At 41.4% G+C, this 26,071-nt stretch overlaps 1 protein-coding gene across 3 annotated transcripts in view; it reads right to left on the bottom strand.

Moving 5' to 3' along the window:
• lingo1a (leucine rich repeat and Ig domain containing 1a) overlaps window positions 1–26,071 on the bottom strand; it is a 203,762-nt gene that overhangs the window by 17,533 nt on the left and 160,158 nt on the right. Inside the window, exon 1 of one of the 3 annotated variants that reach the window (XM_086074244.1) lies at window positions 19,151–19,478. The exons of the other annotated variants lie outside the window; for them this stretch is intronic. The gene's annotated coding sequence lies outside the window, so the exon portion shown is untranslated. Of the gene's footprint in view, window positions 1–19,150; window positions 19,479–26,071 lie in introns of those variants that run through there. 3 annotated transcript variants of the gene reach the window in all.

Genomic DNA, 26,071 nt, shown 5'->3' with positions numbered 1-26,071 from the left:
ATGACCTCTACGCAGCCACCTGGACCCTCTCTAACTATAAAGGGGGGTCGGAGTGGCGTGACGGAGGTGGCAGCGATCAGGAGGGTTTGCGCGGCCGTGATAAAAGAAGCCTTGCGGGCCGATCGAAGGCGAGAAAATGAAATGGCGTTTGACCTTGGCCCGTGCTGGCGAGAAGTGCAAAGTACTTTTGGAAGCTGTGAGATTTGCCCTGCTGATGGTGATAGTTAACGCGGGGAGATCAGGTGGGCGGACCGGCAGGCCACGTAACCCGTCCAATCCCGGCAAATAATAGAATAATATCGCATGTGGAACATGGAGGTGGCATATGGTATCACTTTCATTCCGCAGCAAGTGATTGCTCCTGATGCGAGGTAATGGGCTCTGTAAATTGCCCGGGCCGGCCGTGTGCCACATTAAGATCCTCAGGAGTAATCTCCCTCCATAGCACAAGCCTTCCTCACCCCGGCCCTCAAACTGGGCTGCATATGCAAATGGAAAAAATAAATAATTCAAACGCGCCACATTTCCTCACATTTCGTGCCAACCTTGTTGGCGGGAACGTGGGAAAGTGAGGAAAATTGTGAAGAGTCCATTTACCTCGGATGGTCTGTCAGCTTTTGCCGTACGGAGTCTTTACATGTTTTTTTTTATTGTGACATTAGTAGATATGTGCAGATTTGAAGTATTATTTGGCATAATTGAAAAAAAAAAATCACATGTTTACAGTTCGGTGGAGTTTGGCTACTGTATGCATTTTTATTTTCAAGTTAAAGGGAGAGTTTGCCATTTTCAACAAAAAAAGAGAGATTTCATATCCGAGGACGAGCAAAAGTGCAAACAATTTTGGGTTGATGTGCAAGAGAAACGTATTTGAGGAGTCAATAAGCATATTCGTATTTGGGGTGAAGGAAATCTGGAGTATTGAATTGATGTTTACCACGTCTCAAGCAGAGTGCTGATTGAACATTTGTCAAATTGGCCATGTTATGAAATCCACATAACTTTGAAATTTTCTTCAATTGTAATTTGTTCAATATTAAGCCTGTTTAGTTTTATTACCTTTGACTAATTTCTGTCATATTTACATCTCAAATGATATCAAATTTTATGAAAATGCGTCATTTACTCACAGGCACAAATAAAATAAAATAAATGAAACTAAAATAGTTTATTGTTATGCTAACAATCAATTACAAATAAGGTGCTTTACTGGGGCAGCAAGCTAACAAGTTGTATTTATTTATTTATCTATCTATCAATTAACGAAAGATTCGTTATATCAGTTTGTAACGTTATAGTTTTGTCATGTTGTATTTGCCGTGATTTATGTTGACTTTTAGCACCCTTTAGTGGCCAAACGTGTATTTCGTTTGACCCACTTGCGTTGACGTCAGTTTTCAATGACAATCCTGAAGAGCAACGCGTACTCGGACGAAGCGTTGGCTCACGTGAAGTAGCCATAAAGAGCTAATGAATTAAATGGAATAATTTGGGGAGTTAAAATGTTGGTAAAAATGTGTAGGAACGAGTCATTGACGATGTTAGCATCCGTTAGCCTGTCATGCTAGCGGACTTGAGTTTGCTAACTTAAGCTAACTATTTTAGCGTACCTTGTTTGTCTTATATTATTTTTTTTACATTTGTGATTGGTGTGTGCTAATTTAGTTAGAACACAATGTTAGGCATTTTCAGTGCTGCACTAATGTTGTGCTGTATTACATTTTCATTTGTTTGAGATTTACATAAAAGAGAGAAAAGCTACAAGCAACATCTCGCCTGTTAACTGTCTGTGCAGCTGGATCGAACAGTCACGCATCTCGTGAGGACAGAACACAGTTTGTTGTTTTCTTCTGGAAAAAGTGAACAAATCAGCACAAGCAGGTGGAACAGTGTCACACGATGTATTGTATTGGAGATATTTGGTCGTCACGGAGCTTTTCCACACCGTGAATATCGAATTCAATTTAAAATACATCTGTATGTGCGTGACCCATCACTGGTGAGCTATTTTTAGACCAGATCTGTGGGCTACTCATATTGCCCTTGGGCTAACTAGTACCCCCTGGCACCAATTAAAACAATGCATATAAATCAATGTAGCAAAAAGATATCTGAGTTGACTTAGTTTGTTCCTTCTTTCCCCCCCCCCCCCCCTCCCCTCTTTGCTACAAACAAACATTAATTGGAGGCAATTAACTTCAAAGAGGCGTGTTATTTACTCAACGCTGCTTAGCAGCCAATCATATTGTGCCCTGCTTAGAAGTCCCCTTAAAAAAAGAGCCCATTGCTGGTGAAAGCCACTAATAGCGTTTATATTTATATTTTTAAAACTACTTCAATCCGGTAATCGTCCCAGGCCTCGTCCATTGGCGTGAATGTGAACGTGTGATTGGCTAGCAACCTCTTGGCCTAAGTCAGCTAGAACATTGTCGGTTCCGGTTCACCTGCACCCCCTAATTAGGACGAGCGCTATAGAAAAATGGATGCCTCGATTTTGAAAACGGTTGTATAAATGTCACACGGGTCCCGCTGCCACGCGGCTAACATGACAAGACCACAAAGAGCAGCTTCAACAAAAAAAAAAAAACGCGCGTCCACCAAGCCAGCGTGTCGCCATCCTGTCGGCGCGCGAGCTTCTTTTGTGGGCCGCACAAAGAGAAAAGACGATGCGGCTCTCATTACCGCAGGTATGAGTGGCACTCCGTCCGCTCGCTAGCTTTTTATCAGACTCTAATTAGGTTCTCGCATTAGCTCCAAGGCTGATAGAAGTCTTGTGGAAGTTCTCCAGGCGTGAGTGTTGACAAGGGATTTGCGGCGTTTTCCCGCCGCGGCGCGAGGTGACCTTGTCACGGATCCACTCGTCGCATGTGAAATACCTTCCGTCGTCTTTTGTCAAATTGGGGCTCCCTCTCGTCGCCTTCGGATTAAGCCGGCCCCCGGTACGATCCGGAGCCGCCTCTCCGACTATCTTTACGAGCTGGACTACTGGGAACCGGAGATAGCGAGCGGGAGGATGCGAGGACAGCTTAGACAAGTAATTTTGCCTTTAATTGCCTCCGCTCTCCCGTGAGGCTCCGGTTGCTTAAGCGCGGGGAAAACTGTTGTTGTTTTCCTCCTCATAATCTTTGATTATATGAAGGTCAGCGCTTTTTTTTTTTTTTTTTTTTGTCGAAGCATCTTAGGGGCGAATGGAGAGCAGGTGGATATGAGAGAATACTGGCCCACATTGTGGGAGCCGGCTGCCCTTTTAGATGTCCGCCGCGGCTACTTTGCGCTCCATTCTAATTCATTGGCCTTTGAATTGCTTCTTTTTCAGTACAGCTTAGCTCTCCTTTCCCCAGCCTGTATCAATAGTGTCATTATGTGCGGTTTTATCTGGCTAATTAAGGCTTCATCTTTCTGGGCGATCTCCCGGCGGACACGGATTAAGCTTCTCTATCTCGGCAACCGAGCTACGGCGGGGCCGGGCTCGGCCCGATCCGCCTTGTCGGCTGCGGAGCGCCGAGAAGCAGCGATGGCGCGGCCGCTGTTTCAGTTCAATTCTACTTCGAGAAGAAGGTTGTGACCGCGACGGTGAAAGGATTTGTTGATAATTGGGAGAAAATCGAAGAGAGGCTTCGAACCTGACAAGCTGGATGATAATTTAGCCCCGGGGAAAGTGGGACAGGGTCCTCGCGAGCAGATCCAGCACATGACCCAGCAGTTATGTTTGGATCCAATATGTCATTTATATTTGAGATTGGCCGACAGATTTTTTTTTTTTTTTTTTTTTTTTTTTTTTTTAGCTCCGATACCAATATCGATTATTATTAGTCAAGGACAACAGAACAGGTATTTTGAGCCGATGTTATCAATACGTCATAAGCTTTTTTGTACAGGAGGGTCTGGCACAGCTTCTGACTGTAGGATTTAAAAGAAACGACCAGCAGGTGGCAGCAGGTATGAGATCAGCCAGTATCACGCAAGAATCTTGTTGTAGAAGAAGAGAAGCAGGAAGTGTCGATTGGGACTGTCGTCTGTCACTACGAGCGTGTTGTAGAGCAGTGGGGAGCAGCGGGTACGAGCTTTTTGGCTTTACAAAAAGAAGCATCCTCATCCTCTCATCAAAGCATAACGGCGGCGATCGAGTTGCCGCACGTCGAGGAATGACGCTTCGTCCGTCGAGCAAATGTACGCAACGGGCAACCGTCGGGGAAATGATCCGCGGGATTAACGGCTCGTTTTGCCGGTCACGTCGACCAGTCCATTGTTACTTTTATGTGCAATAAACTGTTATTTTGTTATCAAAAGCACTTTTTGGGAATATTGTTTTATTGCACGAAAACATTATTTAGATGTTTGTGCAGTCAAAAAAGAAAAAAAAATTGTAGCGTTAAAGTCCAAGTTGTGCTTGAAATGTTTGTTTTACAAAAAAGCTCAGGAATTGGAATTTGGACAAAACTTGGCTATATGCTAACGCTGATAACTAAAGAACAGAAAAAAAGATTGAAATAAACTTCTTTTTTTCTGATGAAAGAAGAGAGGCTAATCTTTCTTTTGGTATGTTTTAATGTTTATATAGCAATAGAACACAATATTTCGTTGGCCTTTACAAAATGCCGTCAAACGGCTTGTATTGAAGGAGGTTGCGCCAATGAAAATGGCTGACATTCAATGAGTTCATTTGTATGAAAAACAACATTTTTGGAAGGGTACGAAATAAACAAAACATCACTGGTTAAGTAGTAATCAATTCAATAGTGACAGCAATAAATGCCATAATGTCAGAAATGTCATTATTGTGCCGATAACGTTAGCATGCAGCGCGATCATTTGCCATCTTTGTGGAATTGGCTGGCAACCGCGAACCCGCGCCGTGTTTGCACAACTCACGCGGCTCTCAGCGTCCAGACTGCAGGATTCATCGACCTGAACTGTAACATGGAGCAAAATCCCTATCGTTTGTTGTCATTTCTTTGGTCAGCTTATGGGGAAAATGTTATTTACTTTCACATTTGAGGAAAAATACCAAACCATGTTTCCATATTTCATAGCTAACATGTTGAGAGTGAACCAACAACAGCACAACGCAGCAGCCATTTTGCCGTTGCTTCGAAAGATGTTTTTACCAAATCAATATGACGACTTTATTATTAAGCCTCGAGTGTGTATCCTACCTAAGTCCAAAACTTTCATAGAAACAATGAATGTTAATGGATTTTTTTTAAGAATGTGTTTTTGTTTTGTTTTTACCCGTCTTGGCGCATCGTCTTCCTTGATGCCAAGCGAGAAAAACAAACGTGTCCGCGTGCCGGCGCGACCGGTCGATAACCTGAAATCGGACCTCTCGTTTCCTCTTCCTGCAATTTCCCTTCTCCTCTTCCGCCCTCTTTTCCTCCACCAGCTGCTTTCAGGGATGTTAAACAAAGAGCTACATCATACGCTTTTTTGGGGAACGACAACGCTCGTCCTCTCATTTAACCTAAAGCAAAGCCTCCGTTGTCTTGAATTGCATAACAAATGAAGGGAAAAAAAAGCCCCGGCGCTGATTTTATGAAGGGAGGCCGTAATGGGCTGGAAGCACGTTCGAGCATTTCAATTAAGTGTCACTCTCTTATACTTGGGCAGCATTTGAATACAACTGCAAATGAATCCAAATGGGATTGGCCTTTTTTTTTTTTTTTTTTAAATGGCAAACAAAACAGTCGCCGGCAAAATAAGCAGGACATAAAAGTGGATAGAAAATGTCAACGCTGACCAAATGCCAGCTTTTTGGGATATAATAAAATGACACCAAGATAAATAACATGAGTCATCAGCAAATTTCAATCAAAGATGGCGTTATGTGTTCCTAAAAGTGTTTTGCCTTTTTTTTTAGCGCACCGTTTGTGAAAAACATCTTTTGTTTGACCTATAAAAGCTTGCACAATACGGATTTTACCATTTAGATTTAGAGCTATAACGCTTCATAAAAAAATAAATCTCATGTATTGCTGAAACTAACCCTTAATTTATAAATATGATGTTGTACATATTATTATTATTATTATTATTGTTATATTTGTTCATGAAAAGTGTATGCGCTAGAGAAAAAAACAAGGGCAGATTTGGAATCAATGCAAAAAAAAGTCATCTAGAAAAGTTTACTTGCATCTTCGGTTAAAAAAAGTATTAGTAAAAAAATTGTTGACTAATGCAATTTTAAAGCTTTTACCACCAATAATGATCTGGAACTAATTCAATAAAAATCTAAAGTGGTTACACAAGTGTGCACCTGCTGAAGTAGTGGGACGGTCCCTTTATGACCAAAATTGGGTTATATAACCCAAGAAAATTGGGCTGTTTTGTACAAAACAACCCAAGAAAATTGGGTCCAATTGACCCAAGTAGTGAGTTGGTCCCTTTTTGGCCCTAATTGGGCTAAACAAGTAAAAAAAGAAATTGGGTTGAAGTTGGGTCAAATGGACCTAATTTGTGGGTTGATCCCCTTTTTTTGACCCTGGGTAAAAAAAAAAAAAAAGAAGTTTTTTTGGTGTTTTTTTTTTATTACCCTAATTGGATTGATGGAAGAAATAGAGATATTTAAATGGGCATATTTTTGTTGTTGTCGATTATTGGTGTTTGCAGCGGTACACAATTCCTCGACTGCATCATAATTGAGTTACATAATACATGCACATAGTGTACAAACCATAACAACAAACAGAACAACATGATTACCTCGCGGCAGTGTCAATCAAAACCGGGCATAATTTCCCCTCCATTGTATGGAAACACATCACACTGAAGCAGACCGAATAGCTCATTTTCTGCCGTCTGAGCGGAATGCATCATATTGGCCCCCCCCCGTTATTATGAATTTCACTCATTGTCGCGCAAAAATGCAACGACGCACTCTTTGTGCGCGCTACACGCATAAATAGTTGTTTATCAGCGGGGGGGGGGGGGGGGGTGATTAGCGCTGCGCTGGCAAATGACAATATGCTGTCACGTCTGCTCCACTGCAAAGCATCCATTCAATTGCACCCAGCGCAACGCAACGCAACCGCCGCGCTTCGACGGCCACGAGTGATGTTCTCCAGAAGTGGGAACAGGGCCCACCTTCTCGGATTGTAGTGCTCGGGGTTCGGAGTCGCGGTTCACTCCAAACGAGCTCTCCGCGCTCCGAGTAGGCTTGTGAAAGCCTCTGATGGCAAACGATGTCGCTATTAACGCCGAGCGCTACTCGAGAGGAGCTTCGTGCGGGGCGGACGCTCACGGGACACTTCGTCTCATCAGCGTTTTTACGGCAGAAGATGAATCGTATACGCCTGCGAGTGTATTTGAGGTTATCTGTCAACCTGTGTTGCTTCACCAAATGTGCGTTGCTTGAAAAGTTACAATACCGCGACACCAAAGCTATTCATTAGCCTATGGCAGGGGTGCTCAAGTTGGGTCCTCGAGAGCCCCTATCCCTTCGAGTGCTAGAGTATATTTTAGGTTATCTGTCAACCTGTGTTGCTTCACCAAATGTGCGTTGCTTGAAAAGTTACAATACCGCAACACCAAAGCTATTCATTAGCCTATGGCAGGGGTGCTCAAGTTGGGTCCTCGAGAGCCCCTATCCCTTCGAGTGCTAGAGTATATTTTAGGTTATCTGTCAACCTGTGTTGCTTCACCAAATGTGCGTTGCTTGAAAAGTTACAATACCGCAACACCAAAGCTATTCATTAGCCTATGGCAGGGGTGCTCAAGTTGGGTCCTCGAGAGCCCCTATCCAGCCTGTCTTGCAATGTTTCCCTCCTGCAGCACAGCTGAATCTAACGATCAGCTAATCAGCAAGCTTTGCAGAAGCCTGATAACGATCCTGATCATGAATCAGGTGTGTTAGTGGAGAGAAACATGGAAAACAGGCTGGATAGGGGCTCTCGAGGACCCAACTTGAGCACCCCTGGTCTATAGCATTATTTGCGTTAGCATCGAGCTGGCAGCCTTTAAATGTTTTAAAAAAACAATGCGTAATTCTCTTTGTTTTATGTTTACTCAGACAGTAAACCTCAACTGGGAGTGGCTATAAATACATATTAAGAATTGTTTACTATCTGCCATATTGCTGTTCGTTGTAAAGTCCAATAGATTGGGATTATTCATTATAGAGTAGTTAGGCGTTTTCAAATATTTTTTTAAATATTATTTATTGATTTTTAATAATTTTTTAGAGCAAGTTTGTCAGTATTTAATTTTTGAAAATGCTTTGTTATTGGTTGGTTTTTATTCATTTTATTATTAGTTTTGGTCTTTTTTTAAATATAAATAATTGCCTAAATCCTTTTTTTAAAATCATCTCGTGATGCAAATGGTTCAAGTTTTTGTTTCCTGAAAAATGTGAAAAAAAAAGAAAAGATTTAGGCGATTATTTTAAGAAGGCGTCGATATGGAGTATTTGTCAAGTCCAAGATAAAAATAAAAAAAATCATAAAGTATTAAAGTAAATTACTATTCCCATTTGACCTTCCTTCTTCTGAAATAATTTGAAATGTAGCCAGAAAGCTTATGTACGATATTAATGAAAGTAATTAATTAATTAATTGAGTTATTTGTAGGTTTTTGTTAACTATGAAAACCTCGTGTGAAGTGAGTCAAGATTGCCATTGCCAAAATTCAACACTTCTTAAATTTGTGCACAAATATCACAGAAAGCAAAAGGCAAGTATCGCAAATCTCACCGCATGTTTAATTTAAAGTTGTAATCTGTTTATTTAGGTCACTAAGTGAGATACTAATAAAAGCAGATTTATTTATTTTTATATGAATAGTGTCAATTCACATCCTGTCAAAAGAGTACACACACTGCTTTCAAACTTCGCCGAACGTTTGGCGCCCCCCCATGGCGAGAACTCGCTCTCCTCTCTCGGGAGCATGTTTTTTAGAGCACAGGCAGGCGCACAATCTTCCGGAACAAAGTAGGACCCCGTTTGGTTTATCTGGCATTTGTGGCAATTGTGAGTAATGCAGATGAGCTGACCAAATAAGGAAATAACACAAATGACGACATCTCCACTGATAACCACGAGTTCCCTTCCCTGAAATCGAAATCTGCCCAGCAACAACCATTGATGAGTCCCGCTGCTCTGCATACGAATGTCGCCTCCAGGCGGCTTGATGAATAATCCAAATAGTCAAAGAAATACCTCTCCAAGCCTTGACCTGTGCACGCGCCATCCACGATCAATGGCTTGTTCTGATTTTAATGATGCGTCCTCCAAAGGGGATGCCGGCTGATTTATGGCAGCGTTTGCATGGAAACACTATGAATTATGGGACAGCGGAGGACGGCGCATTCAAATGAGAAATTTGAATACATTCTTAAGGAATGTTGAATGAACATGGTCAAGGCTGCTTGTGCAAATAACTAGGGGTGTCGGGCGATGACATTTTCTAATCATAATTAATCGCATGACTTCAATAGTTGCCTCGCGTGTAATCATAAATCTGTTTGAAATGTACAATAAAATGTACAATATTTTTTGTAAGTTTCCATACTCTTGTTAACATAAAAGTGGAAAAAAATGTTTAATAGAAACATGGCTGCATCTTTTAGTCATCGATACAGTAATTTCATAATAATTCATTAAAAGGAGTTACAATGAAAAAGATGTACTGTACTGTAAAAAAGCGAGTGTGATATTGATTTGTGTTGAGGTCATTTTTCTGCCACTAGATGGCATAATTGCATTTGTAAGACATTAGTGCATTTTTATTTTCATATTAAGAGCTATCTAATCTTTAACTTGAAGCAACTTGTATAATTCTGCACACTTTTAAAATGGTAAAATACAACTTGACCCCCCCAGTCTCCACAAATGTATGCATTATTATAATTACTGCTAAATTTTGACGTGGACGTGTCTGCTGCGTTTGCGACTGGAATTCTCCCAGTACAGACTTTCCAAGTAAGGTGGCGGTCATTAATCGCGCGTAAAAAATTAGCGGCGTTAAAAGAACTTTAAATTAACTCAACTTAAATTTTTGACACCCCTAGCAAATACAAATACTCTCATATTGTGGCGTGCGTGAGCAGTCGTGAAAACCTTGAGTTGACTAAGGGAAGAACATATAAAGTCAACATTATTAATGCAATTTCATGGCATTTAGTTTAGCTCAGACATGTGTCCAACAAGGCCAGTACAAGTAAGAGCATGATAATTATCCCCTCCACCCTCTTTTGTGCCTGTATTTGTGATTACAGCAAGCATCGCTAGACGCCCATCTCAGCTACTTTGAGTGAAAGCAGGTCACGGTGGGATGTGGTTATTTATAATCTCCATCAAGGATTGGCATTTGATTGCTTCGGTCCGCCTGTTTACTTGATGGAGCAACAATAAAAAGCAGAGTGTGGATTTCAAATAAAACATCCTTAAGGAACAAGGGCATACAGCCTGCACGAAAACAAGCAAGTACAAGCGTTTGTACACGTTGGACGAGGGCAGCGCGGCGCAAGATTGCCCATGGAATGAATTTCTAGAATTTCTTTACTTGTATACTTGGAAAATTTTACATTATTGTGCACATTTCAGGCATTTAATTATGGAGGACAAAAACGGACAAAATTAAAATAAATAAAAACAGATACAAAAAATATAATTCAGAAATAAAATAAAACCAACATATGTTATTCAAATGAGGGGGCGGCCCTAAGCGTTCAATGGTCGTGGTGACAGTGGACAAGATAGTCGTCCGTTGCTGGAGCTCTCCACGCAAGCCGGCGAGACTTTCTTGTTCTGGTGTCGCCGACCCGCCCCAGTCGACCTTTGACGGCCAGTTTGCAATGGCGGAGTCCAACCCAAGACACGCTTAGGACCGCCCCCTCATTTGAATAACATTTCATCCCGACAGAGCGTCTGCAGCATGAAATAAATAAATGTGAGAGCAGAGCGTTTTTATTTGTTGACTGGTATTTAATTCTATTTATATATTTATTTTTGTACTTATTTCCATATTTATTTATTTATTTTTAAATCATGTTTTTAATGTTTGTAATTATTTTTACTTTATTTATTTATGGATATATATTTATATCGTTGTTTTTTTCCCCATTTTTATTTATTCTTTGTATTTAATTTTCTAATTATATTTTTTATATCCATTTTTTATTTTCACTTTTATTTATTTATTTATTCATTTATTTTTAATTTTTGGCAGTTTTGGTCCTCCATATTTAATATTTTAAACATGAATATTTATGTCGAAACGTCAATTAGCTCGTTAGCTCATTGCAGTTGAGATTGCATCTCGTAGAATGCTAATGAATGAATGCTATCTCGAATACCCTGTTCGGCCGTCACGAGCCGTTTCAAGCAATATGAATAAATGAGGTTTCTTGAATTCGTTATTTCGCAGTTAGAACACAACCATTTCAGCGGCAAACAAAGAGGAAAAGAGTATTTTAAGAATATGTCCCCGCCACATGAACCTGCAATATAAATTAATAATTCAAAATGTCAGCTTTGGATTAGCGTATACAATAATTATGTTAATGCGGGCAACATCACAGGATTTGAGAGGGAAACATTTGATTCGGCAAGTCACGCCGCCGCTTTTTTTGCACTGATGGAGGTGAAGTGGAGGGCAAAGTGCGATTGCACCCCGGAACGCTGGGTTCAAGAGAGCGCGGAACATCGGGCTGGAATCAACAGCGACGCACGCGAGCCCGGGCGAGGAGCGTGAACTTCCGATTCGTCACCAGAAACGATAAAGCACAAAGCTGCAAACACTGCCAGGGGACTTGACGGTACAAAGAGAAGACGGCTTTTTTTTTCTGAAAGTGAAGGGAGTGAGAAGTCTGCTGATGCTACAGCAAAGTTGGAAACCCAGAACTTCACGTTGATACTTAGCTGTAGCTGCTGCCGTTAGCATACATTGCAGAAATAAAGGTGACGGCTCGATCGTGTGGTTGAAGAGAATGCCAGCTTGTAAAACATGCATAGTCAAAAGTAGGACAATTATTTTTAATCCAAAAAACAGCTAAAATATTTTGTTAACTTAAGATAAATGCTAACTGTTAGGGATAGGCATCATTGGGGGACAAGTTGTACTCTAATCTATAACTTATCGACCACCTGAGTCAAGGTGACATCAAGCTTAAGTCGAGCCCAGCTGACTTGAAATGGTTGAAGGAGTCAAACAGCAAACGACACCAACAACTCGTCAACAGTTAATCACAAGGCACATTTTTTCGTTTTTGTAGGATCAGAAAAATGCTTTTAAAATGTTCTTAACAAGAGCTTTGCCGTGTCGCAACAATGAGGCACTCTAAAGCAGCCATGCCAGCCTGAAGCCCCAGTTCACACACTGGCTGTCAAGTCAGACTTAAAAAAAAAAAAAAAACGGGGGAAAAAAAACACTTCCTGGCTGTTCTGCCTCTCTCACCATGACGCACGGGCACTCATAGCAGACAATGAGGCACTGTAAAGCAGCCATGCCAGCTAGCCCAAAGCCCCAGTTCACACACTGGCTGTCAAGTCAGACTTAAAAAAAATAAAAAAATAAAAAACGGGGGGGAAAAAAACGGGAAAAAAAATACACTTCCTGGCGGTTCTGCCTCTCTCACCATGATGCACGGGCACTCATAGCAGACAACGAGGCACTGTAAAGCAGCCATTCCAACCCAAAGCCCCAGTTCATATATACTGGCTGTCAAGTCATACTAAAAAAAAAAAGCAAAAAAAGTCCCACATCCGGGCAGCTCTGCCGCTCTCACCGTGATGTACGGGTACTCATAGCAGACAATGAGGCACTCAAGCTCGTATCTTTATATACTGTATAACGGATGAGGGTTGACTGTTTTAGCCGCCCCCCAAAAATAAAATAAATAAATGAATGGGATGAAATGGTGAAAAACAGTTTAACTGTTACTTCATATTTGAATATGACATAGTTGTCAATTGTGAACACATTTTGAGTTATAAAGTTATACCATTTGTGGGCTGCCATCATGAAATTTTGCTTGGTTGGTGTATGAATATTTGATTTCATGCTTGCATCCCTATTTGAACAATTCTTGCTATTATATATCTCAATTCAAATAACTCTCATTGCCTTAAAGTCAACACGCAGCCAAAAGTGACAAAAAGACAAACTACTATACGATTATGTCATCATCAACACCCTCCAAGTCCCCTCATGATTCCCCCCCCCCCCATGAGGACAACCGGTTTCACGCATCCAATTGGACCTCAACATAACGACAGCCAGCTGTGTCAGAAAAATACAACATAATTGCCACGCCGGCGTCGGCGTCACGGCCGCCGTCGACTGGGAACTAATAAACACCTTGTCAATGCAGGAGGTGTCAAGTTTACACCCGGGACGACGCCATCTCCAAGAGCACATCGAGCCGACGGCGGGCCGCTAATACTGCCCGGCCATTTGACTGTGTAAGCGCAGGGCGGGCCCGACCGAGCGAGATCTGTCACTTCGCACCAGCGTCAAACACGGCTTCAAAAACAACCAATAAGGCGAGAGGAAGCCGCGAGACCACGCGGTCCATATCGGAGGCATTGATCACCGGGTGGCAATTCGATAAGCGGACGTCAGAGGCGACGCGTGAGGTGCCGAGCATGAGGAGCGCGAGGAGGATTGTTTGATTCCTGCCTCCTCCTCCTGCGGGTGCGGGTGCCAGGGAGGTGAAAGCTATCGATGAGCGGCCGCCAAGGTCGCCATCCGCGCATTTGTTTAATGCGTGCTGAGGTCGCCCGGACTACAAAGCGGATCAGGCGCCTAAAAGCAGCCTGCGAAGTGGCCACGATTGATCCGCAACCTTTAAGATTAGGGTGGCAAAGCCTGCTTCTCGTGGGCCATATAGAGTAGGACTGGGTTCAAAAAAATAAATCCAATAATCAATATGGAACCGATTTTCTTTTTCGAGCCCAATATCCATTCAGAAAACTATGAATCGATTATTTAAATCCCATTTTTTTCCCCATAAATTCGGAAGGAAATTTAATTTTAAAGGCCTTTTTTTTTTGTATCTTACTGTTTTCTTGAAATGTACTGTTCACATGAATTTAAAAGTATTTACTGAAATTAATAATACACCTGACTTATTGCACTTAACTCTTTGACTGCCAGACGTTTTCAGAAAAGGGATGCCGCCAGTGCCAGCCGATTTAAGCATTTTGACTGATTTTCAAGGTCCACAGAAAATGTTCTGTTTGGACTATGGAAACACACGTACTACCAAATGAAAGATTGGACTTTCATCTTTCATCAGAAAAAAAGAGTTTGTTTCTACCTTATTCCGTTCTTTAGTAATCAACAATAGAAAATGGTTAGTTTGACCCAATTTCGCCCGTGTTGGACCAAAATACGGAGAAATCAAGCTTTTAGTGAAACGATATTATTTCATGCATTCTAGTGAATTTGACACTTCTTTTTGTCCATGAATGATGCCACAAACACCTAAATAGTGCTTTACTTCTATAAAACACTACCACCAAGAATGAAAAAGTGTTTTTTGATAGCAAAATACGTTTATTTACATTCAACAGTGTAACAATTTGACAACAATTTGGCAAACTATTTACAAATGTGTGCAACTGTGGTGCTATTTACAAATATGTGGATGTTTCAACGACAGTTTTTCTTTTTGTAACACTCTCCTGCGTGCAAGGAGACGCAACAGCATTTGCACAAGATTGCCTCTTCGCGTGCGCCACTTTCTTGCCGGCCGTTTTTTTCCGGGGAATAGCAAGTATATACTGCAGTGTGTCATCAAGTCTAATATCAGGATCATGCTACGGTTACGTTACGGTGGTGTTACGTCTCGCTTCCCCGTGTCCTTCAGTTGCTATACCGGGTTGGTAGGAGATGTTCTGATCCATTTTATCCACTCCATTCATGGTGGCATCGTAGTCCAGAAACAGTGTCTTCTCCGTGATCAGACTGTACCCGCTCCTCCGATGAATATGCATTGGACTCGGGGTACTCTTCATTGTCCGATCGAATGTCCGCTTGTGCAGCTCCGCGTTTTCCGGCCTTAGCAGCGCTAGCCGCGCTTTGCCGGTGGGGCTTACTACGTGTTCATAACAGTCACGTTGGCGTAGAGCTTCATCTTCATCATCATCATCAATCTGCATTGGTCGATGCCAACTCTCCATCGCCCGATCGAATGTCCGATTGTGTAGAAGTACCCGGCCGGCTATTGTGCGCGTTTTCCGGCCTTAGCAGCGCTAGCCGCGCTAGCCGCGCGTAGCCGGTGAGGCTTACTACGTGATAGTAACAGGCCAAAGCTTCCAACTTTGGCGTAGAGCTCGTTGTCATCATCATCGTTGACATCAATGCGCTTTTTAGTATTGATTGATGCTTTCCGTCTTTGAAAAAAATGCTCAAGCTGAGCTGCTTGTAACCGGTTGCTTGGTCAAGCCATTGTGGCTTGGATCAGCCATTGTCTCCTCAACACTCTAGCTCCGCCTCACGTCTTCTACTGACGCCCACGGTGGGCGGCCCATCCAACCTTGTGCAAAGAGAGTCATCGCTGCCCTCTAGGGGCCAAAACGAGTCTTTGACTAATCAGATCAGCCTGATTCTTTCAGCACAGCTGCCCAAGGCTTTCCTGCACCCGTTTTTGAAAAAAAAAAAAAAAAACATAGGGGACGTCTTTTAACGTCCTCGGCGCCCTTCCCTAGGTTTATGCTAAACGTTTTATAACGTTTATGGCAGTCAAAGAGTTAAAGACAATTGAGAATATTTTAAGTTTATATTTACAATTATTAAATTTGAATTATGACAATATTTTCATCTCATCCTTGCTGTTGTCAATGTTTGTGTAACACTTAACAGGTGTTACTTTAATTAATAAACTAAATAATTTGCTCAGTTACTGCCGCCACAAAATTTACTTTGGAATTTTATGTTTGTGGAGTTTTTATCATGTCCTTGACATTTGAGAAGAATTTATGTTCCATAATTAATCGATATATCCGATTGAGATGAAGTGAATCGAATCGATTTGGGGAAAATTGAAATCGAACCGAACTCTTGTGAATCAAAATAGAACCGATTGAGGAAATTAGAATCGATACCTAACCCTAATAAAAGCAGAAGTGGGTTGTACTTGAGTATTGTTACTTTAAAATAGTATGACAAAAAAAGCAAAACAGTCATTGAAATAATAACTTGAGTCAGAAAGAGTAAGTAGTAAGGGTGGGAATCTTTGAATGTCTCATGATTCGATTCGATTTTTGGGTCTGCAATTCGATTCAGAATCGCTTTTTGGTTAAGAACGATTTTTGATTCAAAATATTTTGATTGACAATGATTTTTGTGGCAATCTATAGATGTGCAAGGAATTGTAATGATCTACTCCACTCGCTAATGCTAATTAGCGCACTACTCGCGGCACTTTTATCACTCAAAAGAACGGCTCCGCCTTGAAAAAAAAACACTTTTATTGGAATAAATTGATCGTGACTTTTTCCTTCTACTCTCTAATGTGGCTACAACTTCACAGTGTATTAGACCGCGTGGAACCACACTGCCCCTCAGTGGCCAAACCGGGTACAACATGAACAGCGCTCCAAATAAAGGCACGCACAGACAAAAGGCAAGACAGTCTAAAATAATTGTAATAAAATCGATTTTGGGACATTTAAAATCGATTCTGAATCGTACGAAATGAGAATCGCGATTATTATGAGAATCGATTTTTTTTGGGCACACCCCTAGTAAGTAGCATTTTTTTTGGACTACTCTGGTGCGACTTGATCAACCCACAATTTAGATGGCGCAGCCCATGAAACCATTTGCAGTACAAACAGCAAAGTGAACCAATTAGCAGCAGTTGGCAGAGTTACGTGGTAGCCAGGGGTGGTCGGGAGTCACGTCTGAACACAAATGTTGTTTCTAATTATCTGTCTTTAGAAAACAACGTTGGATTTTTTTTGAAGTCAACGTCAGTTACAGTTTATCCCTTATTTTCACAGCATAGCGCATCTGAGAAATCCGGGCTTCTGATTGCTTTATAACAAAGGCTGCGTTGGTAAATTAATGGGAGGGGCGCACGCTCTGCCTCCGTGCGCGCACACACTCGGAGCTCAGAGGGAATTTTGTAAACATAACCCGCGGTGACAGAAACAAACAAGGTGGAGTTTGAGCTTTTAGTTTAAAATGGCTACCGAAACTAGAAGCCTGCATCGCGTTGAGGCTTAATGGAGAATTCTGGTCAGTTATTTTTGCTGCTGTAAATATTAAGAAATCAACTATTTTGTTGTGGCCACATGCTGACGATGCTAGCAATCGATACGTTAGTTGCTATGACGACTACCTTTTGATGCCGAAGTTGGAAAATACGGTATTCAGTGAAAAGGAAGAAGAAAAAAAAAAACGATTCAAGTTGTGAATGGCTGGTGAGTAACTTCTGGTTTATTTACTTAATCAGATGATTTATATTAAGCACTGAGGAAACATTTGCCACAAGAAATAGACTTGAATGAATTATTAATTGGGAACTCTTATAAGCTGAAATGTCAACATTTTTACATTTTCATTATGCTTCACGTGAACGAATCATTTCACCAGACCGCAGAAACTTTGCGACAGCACCCAAAGCACAACAGATTGAGCAAGCAATAATAAATAGATACCCCCAAAAAAGTTGCGAGTTGAATTCGCTCAATTTATGAGTATAAAAGTAGCATTTCTTCTTAACCAAAATAATCAAGTCAAAGTAAAACGCTGCATTAAAACTGCTATGACAAGCACAATTTCCATTAATCCAAGTTACATAAATAAATGTAAATGTACATTTTTTTTCTAGGGTTCGACCTTCAGTGTAATTACAAATACTAACATGTGCTTCACAACTCAACTTTTCTCAGCACTCAGGCTCGACGGATCAGTTAAACATCGCAAGTCTTGATGCAAAACGAGTTCGGCCACAAGCGCTAACGTTAGCATCGACTGCTAATTTGTAAACCTCAGAAAGTCATGAATAAATGTTACAAAGACGGTTGTGTGTCACCATTTGCTCGTGTGGCTTCCTTGTAATTTTTCAAACACACAAATGGCTAAGAGAATCACTTTGGCGTCATTTGCTAGCGTTGTTTTTTTAGCATTAGCATTCCTAGCTTACGAACAGCAGAAATGCAGCCTTTGTCTTGATTTGTTTTTTACAGTTAGGGGGAAAAAAACACTCAAATTGGAAAACAATTCTTAGTCCCACTAGTATATTTGTTATACATTTAATATACCTCTGATAAAAAAAAAAAATATATATATATATATATATATATTGACAGTTTTGTTGATGAACTTTTGAGAGCACCGCGGCTGGTGCTGATTCGGCAACTTCACAGATGCCACACCCTTCCTGTCATAGAATGGCAAAAAAAAACAAAATATTTGGGGGGGGGGGGGGGTATCGGTCATCACACCTCGCCGTGTGCTGCCTATCTCCGCTTCTCCTTCCTCTCCCTCCCCGAGGCTATTTATAACCGAACAGCACTTTATGAATGTCCGCAGGCGCAGCATTACACAGACCTTGTGATACTCTGCTGCATTTGTGTTGTTCTCAAACACGGGACCGCAAAGATACATGCAGGGGGGGGGGGGGGGGGGGCGGTCTAGGTGGGATTGAGGATGGGTGCTGATCCTGCCAATAAACCAAGTTTCACCATCTTGTAGTTGACAATGTGATATCCCAATTGTTAGGGAGGGAGGGGGTGGGGATGGAGGGAAGGGGAGGGGGAAGGGGACGGGGAGGGGGGGGGGGGGGGGTTGATCAAATGCAGGATCCAGCCCATTGAACAGATAAGCCATCTTTGCAGATGAGGCTGCCAATGTTATCACAGCGGTGACGATTAATATGGAGCCTCTATAAAAAGGGTGCTGCAATCACATTCACGGGACAATTACAATGTGATTAATGGCTAAATCCCTTATGCACACACACGCGCACGCACACGCACGCGCACACACCGAAACACACTTATGTGACTGTAAAGCTCGCGCATGCTTGCTGATGATGTTCCGATCAGATTATTTCTTTGTCACCTGCAGACGACGTGCCTCAACCGCCATCCCCGTGGACTTTACATACATCTTTTTTTTTTTTTTCTTTTTTGCTGCCATTAAAGTCGCTCGAGTCTGAATTACACGAACACGCGAAGAGCACGCGTGCAAGAAACTCACTCACCTGCTGTGGTGCTCAGCGCCGCCGCCGCTGCTGCTGCCGAGCATCCTTTCGCATTTCCACCCCGCGCGACAGCAACTCCAAGCGAGCCCCCACGGAGGAACACACACACACACACACGCGCGCGCGAGCACGCACGCGAGCACTACCTCAAGTCCAACACCTTCATGCGTGGGAGGTGGGAGAAAAAAACAACAACAACACTCCCGTTAAATATATATATATATAAAAAAAGAGAGAGAGAATAAAGCAAAGAGGAGACAGTGAACATCCGTTTTGTGCACGACTTCCAGACAGTGCGTGCGTGCGCGCGCCGAACGCTCCGTCCCGCAATGAGGAAGAATGCAAATGGGAGGTGGAATGGATGGAAGGACAGGAGAGAGAGAGAGAGGGGGGGGGGGGGGAGTGGAGGGAGGATCCACTCCCACGCGTGGCGCACACACGCACGCACGCACGCGCGAGCGTACAAGAGCCTCACGCTGTCTTTTATTCTACATTCGTTTTTTTGGACGAGCGCGCCTTTTTTGATCACCTTTACCTCAGCAACCCACGCCCACTCATCACGCACGCGCGTGTCCCACGCAAGGGGGGAGAGAGAGTTCCCACTGTCACGTTGACGAGCAAATGAGAAGCAATGAAATGAGATTAAAGTGCGAGGGAAAGATGAGGGAGGAGGAGGAGGGTGTAGTTCCACAAGTGAGGGCCTGGGGGCGCTGTGGGCTTCGGTTAGTGCTCATCTGATCCACTGAGACGTTAACTGAAGGATTGTTTGAATGGCAAAAAGAAAAAAGTGGATTTCATTCAAATTGCTTTGAACGCCGAGTGAGTGATTGCATTTATTATGTGAGCTTGAATTTTCAGGTTGTTGGAGTTTATTTAAAAAAATAATACAAATCATGTCAAATAAACAGGGTTTAAAGTTTCTTCTTCTTGTCAGACAAAAAATATATTTTTACAGTGAAGAGTCAAAACTTTTTTTTTTTTTTAATAAATTAATAAGAAAATAACTAAAGTAATAATAACTGTTCGGTTGGCAACCGGGTTCAAATGCCATCACAAGCTCAGCAGGTAACTTTTTAATTGTGTGTAGCATCTATAAAGAGAAGTGAGAATATTAAAAAATATATATATATTTGAAGCAGGCATTTAGTAGTCGTAAGGAACTGTTACCTACTGCAATGGTTTGACATCGATACATAAGACTGCCTTACGTTATATAATGTGATTTTGTTTGTTGCACATTATACAGTAGGCTACTTTATATACGTATTTGAATGTGCTAATTAAGCTAATGATTTTACATTACATCTGCAGTGCAAAAAAAAACCCCTGATAATATCATTTGGATATTATTCTTAATGGTTCAGTATTGAGTCTATCAGATATTGCCACAATCTAAAGTTCATTTATGTAGTTATGAGCCTTTTTGACTTTTAGAGCCACCATACTCATACCTTCTTACGTACATGCCGACCTTCTTTACTACCTTCCGTCTTACTTATTGACTAAAGTTTTGTGCTAACACTGTACTTACTATACCAAATTGTTCTTAATTCCATTCAACAAAATACGTAAATATGTCAACATGTGTTATGGTACGATGAAAGCAAGGCAGAACTTTTTGGCCAATTTTCCTAAAAAGTACACAACACGACTCATCACCAAAAGAACCCCACACCTACAGAGAAGCATGAGCTCTTTTCACACTGCACTTGCTCAGTGTGAACGAGTCATGTGGCAACGCGAAATGGCCGTTTGCCAGCGTGCCCATATTTGGAAGTGCTGACGTAGCAACTTACCAGAAAGTAAAAAACGGAGAATTTGCCGCTGGTTCGACTGCAGCTCAACAAGATTTATCTGTCATTGTTGCAAAAGAAAGCCCTGACTTTGCAAATTTTTCGAAAGAGGGGGAGGACAAGAGCAGCTGAGAAAAACTAATGGCTCGGTGGAAACTCATTCACTCGCATCCATTTTCACCGAATTAACCCCCTTCGCTCTCGGCCGTTTTACTGGATTTTGACTGATTTTGCAAGGCCCACAGAATATTGTGTTCTATTGCTATAAAAACATGGAACCTACCAAAATAAAGATTAGAGTCTCTTCTTTCATCTGGAAAAAAATTGTGTTTATGTATCTGTTTCCGTTTTGCAGCAATTAGCATTAGCATATAGCTACGTTTTATCAGTATTCACAGTCTTGGTGAAGACACTGTAAAAAAGAGCTTGTTGCAACATGGCCCTGGCTGATCTCTTATACTGTGCTGTCACCTGCTGGCCGTTTTTTTTGTAATAACTACCATTGCTTTAAGCCACCTCTTCATGTCACAAGCTGCATCAAAGCCTTCTGTACGCTCTTGCATTTAAAAAAAAAGAAATAATAAAAAAACATATAAATACGTTTTTGGGAGTGAAGGACAAATTTTTAAAGTATTGGGTTTGAATGACTTAATCATGTTGTTATTTGTAGGTAGGTCTTCCAAAATAAGACTATATCACTTTGTCTTATTTTTTCCAAATCACAAAAACCTGGCATTTAAACATGGGTGTGTAGACTTTGTCTATTTACTGTTCCTACCAACCTTCCTACCTACCTGTCTACCTTCTTACCTACACCTTCCTTCCCACCGAACTACATTCCTCTCTATCTCCTTTTCCCAACGTCGTTCCTACGTACGCTGCAGTGGCGGATCAATCACTTCCAATGTCCTCCCTCACAGTCGATGCGATGTGACGGGTTTTGTAATCACGACGCACGCTGCGCGAGGATTAGCAGAGGTTGGTGGGAGGACAGCAAATTGGGAAGCCTCCACTCAGGCTTCCGCGGGCCCATCTTGGAATGATTAGTCGGAAGCAGATCCGGCCAGGGTTTAGGGCCGGTGCGAGTTCAATGGGAAACACGAGAAATCAAGTCCTCATTACGGTCGGAAAGTGCGTTACAAGTGAAAGGAGTTCCCTTTGAAAGTAACAAGAGCAGTCGGTGAGATATTTGGATGACGAGATGAAAGGATTCGCTAATTATTGAACATCCACAGTTGGGCTTTTTGGAAGTGATGGGGACTAACCAAGAACAAAAACTTTGTTACTCTAATTAAGTCGATTTTTTTCAGGTATCTGCACTTTAGTAGAGTACCGGTAGTTATTTTTTCCAGACAACTTTTGAAAAGAGATAGCTTAGACATAAACACGTGGAAAATAGAGCCAAGTAATGTAATAACTGCGGTTGAAATTGGATTGATTGGCATCTTAATTTTGAATTTTGGCGGCACGGTGGCTGACTGGTTAGCACGTCCGCCTCCCAGTGCAAAGGTTGTGAGATCAAGTCCGGGCTTCGGCCTTCCTGGGTGGAGTTTGCATGTTCTCCCCGTGCTTGCGTGGGTTTTCTCCGGGTGCTCCGGTTTCCTCCCACATTCCAAAAACATGCATGGCAGGTGAATTGGACACTCCAAATTGTCCATAGGTGTGATTGTGAGTGTGGTTCTTCGTCTCTGTGTGCCCTGCGATTGGCTGGCAACCAGTTCAGGGGTGTACCCCCGCCTACTGCCCGAAGCCAGCTGGGATAGGCTCCAGCAACCCCGCGACCCTTGTGAGGACAAGCGGTACAGAAAATGGATGGATGGATGGATGGCATCTTAATTTGTGGACAAATACTTAGTGACACAGAATTAAACTTGTAAAAATCTCTGAATTGAGTTTGTGTTTTCTTATTCTCAAATATATATATATATATATATATATATATATATATATTTTTTTTTTTTATATATATATATTTTTTTATAATTTTTTTTTTTCTCTCCATAATTCATGGCATTTGTTTCCAATATCAACACATTTGCTTTGGGCTAAGAAGGTCCAAACATCCAGCACAAAAATGTTCTAGCAATATTCCACAGTTTCAAAAACAAACAAAAACACAATCACGTCTTTTCCCGTCAGCGATCCATCAGGCCACATGAAAACAAATCAGATGCCATTTTTAAAACGGCTTTGAAAGGTTTCCAACAACTTCACATTTTACTGTGAGTTATCCTTATACCGTTACGCCCTAAGAGTGAAAAAACAAAAAAAAACAAATACACGTCTCAGGTGTCGTTATCTAACGCACTTGTCTCGTCCGCATGTCAGTTCGGCTCGCCTTCACGCTGCACACAACGAGAGAATTGTACGACTAAAGTGTTTGTCTTGCAGTGTTAAACTGCGGCGTCTGTGCATCCGCAAGCATTTTCCATTCCTTTTTTTTTTTCCCGCCCCTCCCGCTTTTTGCACAGACCCTCAGAGCGACTGGAGCCATCCAGGCGTCACAGCTACATGTAAATGTCATCAGCATCAGTTCACGCATGGCCAAGATACTCTTGCTTGGAGTTCAGTGCGTGTTCTCTCCACTTTAGGACTCTTTCCATCCTCTTCCGGTGTGTGTGAAACAATTCCTTTAGGGGGGATGAGCAGGGGAGGTTTTTTTTTTTCTTCTTTCCAGATCACTAGGCGGACCTGAGCTCAGCTGATGTTGACGCTCAAAGGGAAGTCTGCAGTTACTCGGGACTAAAAGTCTATTAAGCATCCCAAGAGGCAATATCACAAATATCATATGAATAAAGTCAACTTTTTCAAGAGTGAAGTGTTAAGCACAAGAAAAAGTCTCACTATTGCCCGGAAACAATTATTAGAATTAATTTCAAAGAACAAACTACCGTATTTTTCGCAGTAGGCCTATATGTTAAAAACAAAACAAACAAAAAACAAAAAAAAAAAAATTAAAAAATAAATAAATATATATATATATATATATATATATATATATATATATATATATATAAAAAAGCATCATGAAGAAGAAAAAAACACAAGTTGCTCCGAAGTATGTCGCAAAATTTTGGGAGGAAGAGCAGAGCTTGGACTGTGTATGCTAGCTCGCTAATTTAGCATGCGGCATCCGCCACAGCAAGGATTGACTATTTACAGCACCAGAAGGTGCAAAAGCCAACCAGGATTCAAATTTTGGCCAGAATGCGATGCAAGATGCTAGCTAAGGTAAGCCATTTTAAACTAAAAAAAGAAAACTTCCATAGTTGGAAGCAGAAGTTTCCAATCCAACTGGAACTTATTTGCTGTCATCAACACGATTCGAGAACAGGGATTTTGGGGGCCGCGTCAACCTCTATTTTTAATATATACACACAATAAGTTGCAAGACCAGCCACATTATGAAGGGAAAAAATAAAGGGGAGTTTGCAATATTAAAACAAATCTCAATTGTTGTCATATTGACAGCAGTAATGTTTTTATTTTTATTTTTCTTTAAGAAAGAGCTCAGCATTATTCATTCAGCAGTCTTCTCGAGTCAACATGTCATCATCATCGCTCTTTTTTTTTTTTTTTTTGCGTGAGTGTGTATGTGCGTGCAAGTTTGTGCTCTTTATTTCACCTGAAACCTGTTATAAATCCCAGACCCTTCACCTTAACCGGATACTTTAGAGTCCCCGCCAGAGTTGTGAAGTTGTCAGGAGACCAGAGGAAGGATCAAAGGAAAGAAAGCTGAAACTAAGTGAAATCCAGCACCAACCAGACACCACCTACCACCCACAGAGTAATAAAAACAGACTTTTTCACCAACCCCAAAAACATCTAAATTCCAACAGATTAGTGAGACATCAAGAGAACAGAGGAAAGACTAAAAGAAGGAAGATGAAGCAGAGCGAGATCCACAAGCACCAGCTTCCACTGATTCAGCGACCAGTGGGAGAAGCAAATTCTGTTTGAGTTTCAGTCGATTGACAGCAGTAAATTAATAAAAATGATCTGCTCTCTGTCACACCAGAGGTGAAGTTTGGATAAACACTAAAACTTTTCTGCCAAATGAGTCCCTTAAATTAAGGTTCCACTGTAGTCATTAAAACTATTATTATTATTATTTTTTTTTTACTGTCAAACTTTTTGGCATATACAGTAACTACCAGCATTGTAATAATTTTTTTTCATATAAAAAACTTGGGGCACTAACTACCATTTTCTCTCACCTTGTTGGTTATTGTCATTTTTTCGTGTTCCTCGGACAGTTTGTGACTCGGAAGACAACTTTCTTGTGCGTTTTTATATATCGGCATACACTATAAACTTAAGCTAGCACTTTATTATTATTATTATTATTATTATTATTTGTATGGCGGTCTTTATACTCCTTTGTGCTTGCCAAATCTAAAGATCTGAAAAAAAAAAAAAAAAAAAAAAAAAGGGTGACAATGATATCCGCGAGGATGCATTTGATGAGAGGGCCGAGCTCTCCCGTTAAGAGCAGCAAACAGAGGTAACAAAAGGGGAGAGTGCCTCCATAGCGTTTTAAAGCATCAATAATTCATTTAGTCTGCTGTGTTTCCTCGGCGCGGGGCACACGCAACCCTTGCCCTTCATCTGCCTGAAGGCTGTCACTCACGCAGGCGCTCCAGTTTGAAACATCATAAATGGACCCCCCCCTGCGATGAAGCGATAAAGCGGCCATTTGCTTGTTTATCAGAGAACGTCGTCGTCCCGCCTTCTTGAGCAGGTTTGCAAATTTGAGGCACCGGGGCAGCCAATCTTGTGCTCGACCTGTCTGATAAAATCCAACGGCTAACGAGCGTCGCATCTATTCTCCAATGAACAGGCTCGTCTACAGAGAAACGCGCCGCGGCGAACAAATCTTCCCACTTCAGATTACATTCATCTGTTATTTGTTATTTTGCCACTCAAGATCAATTTAATTTCCCCACAGTTGGAAATGAATGGACATTAAAACTTCACATTTTTTTTATCCAATTACTAATCATATTGATAGTTTTATTCTCATGTTGCACTTAAGAACAGAGTGTAAGCATTTGCATAGTATTTAATTCATAAAATGTGAAGATACACAAGCATATTTATGTATGTACTGCCGGGGAATACATATTTA

This window comes from Leptonotus elevatus, chromosome 4, assembly GCF_054856555.1.
Source record: "Leptonotus elevatus isolate MCC_2025b chromosome 4, RoL_Lele_1.0, whole genome shotgun sequence".
In the NCBI taxonomy this organism is placed as follows: domain Eukaryota; kingdom Metazoa; phylum Chordata; class Actinopteri; order Syngnathiformes; family Syngnathidae; genus Leptonotus; species Leptonotus elevatus.
This window is presented reverse-complemented; position numbering and strand designations above follow the sequence as displayed.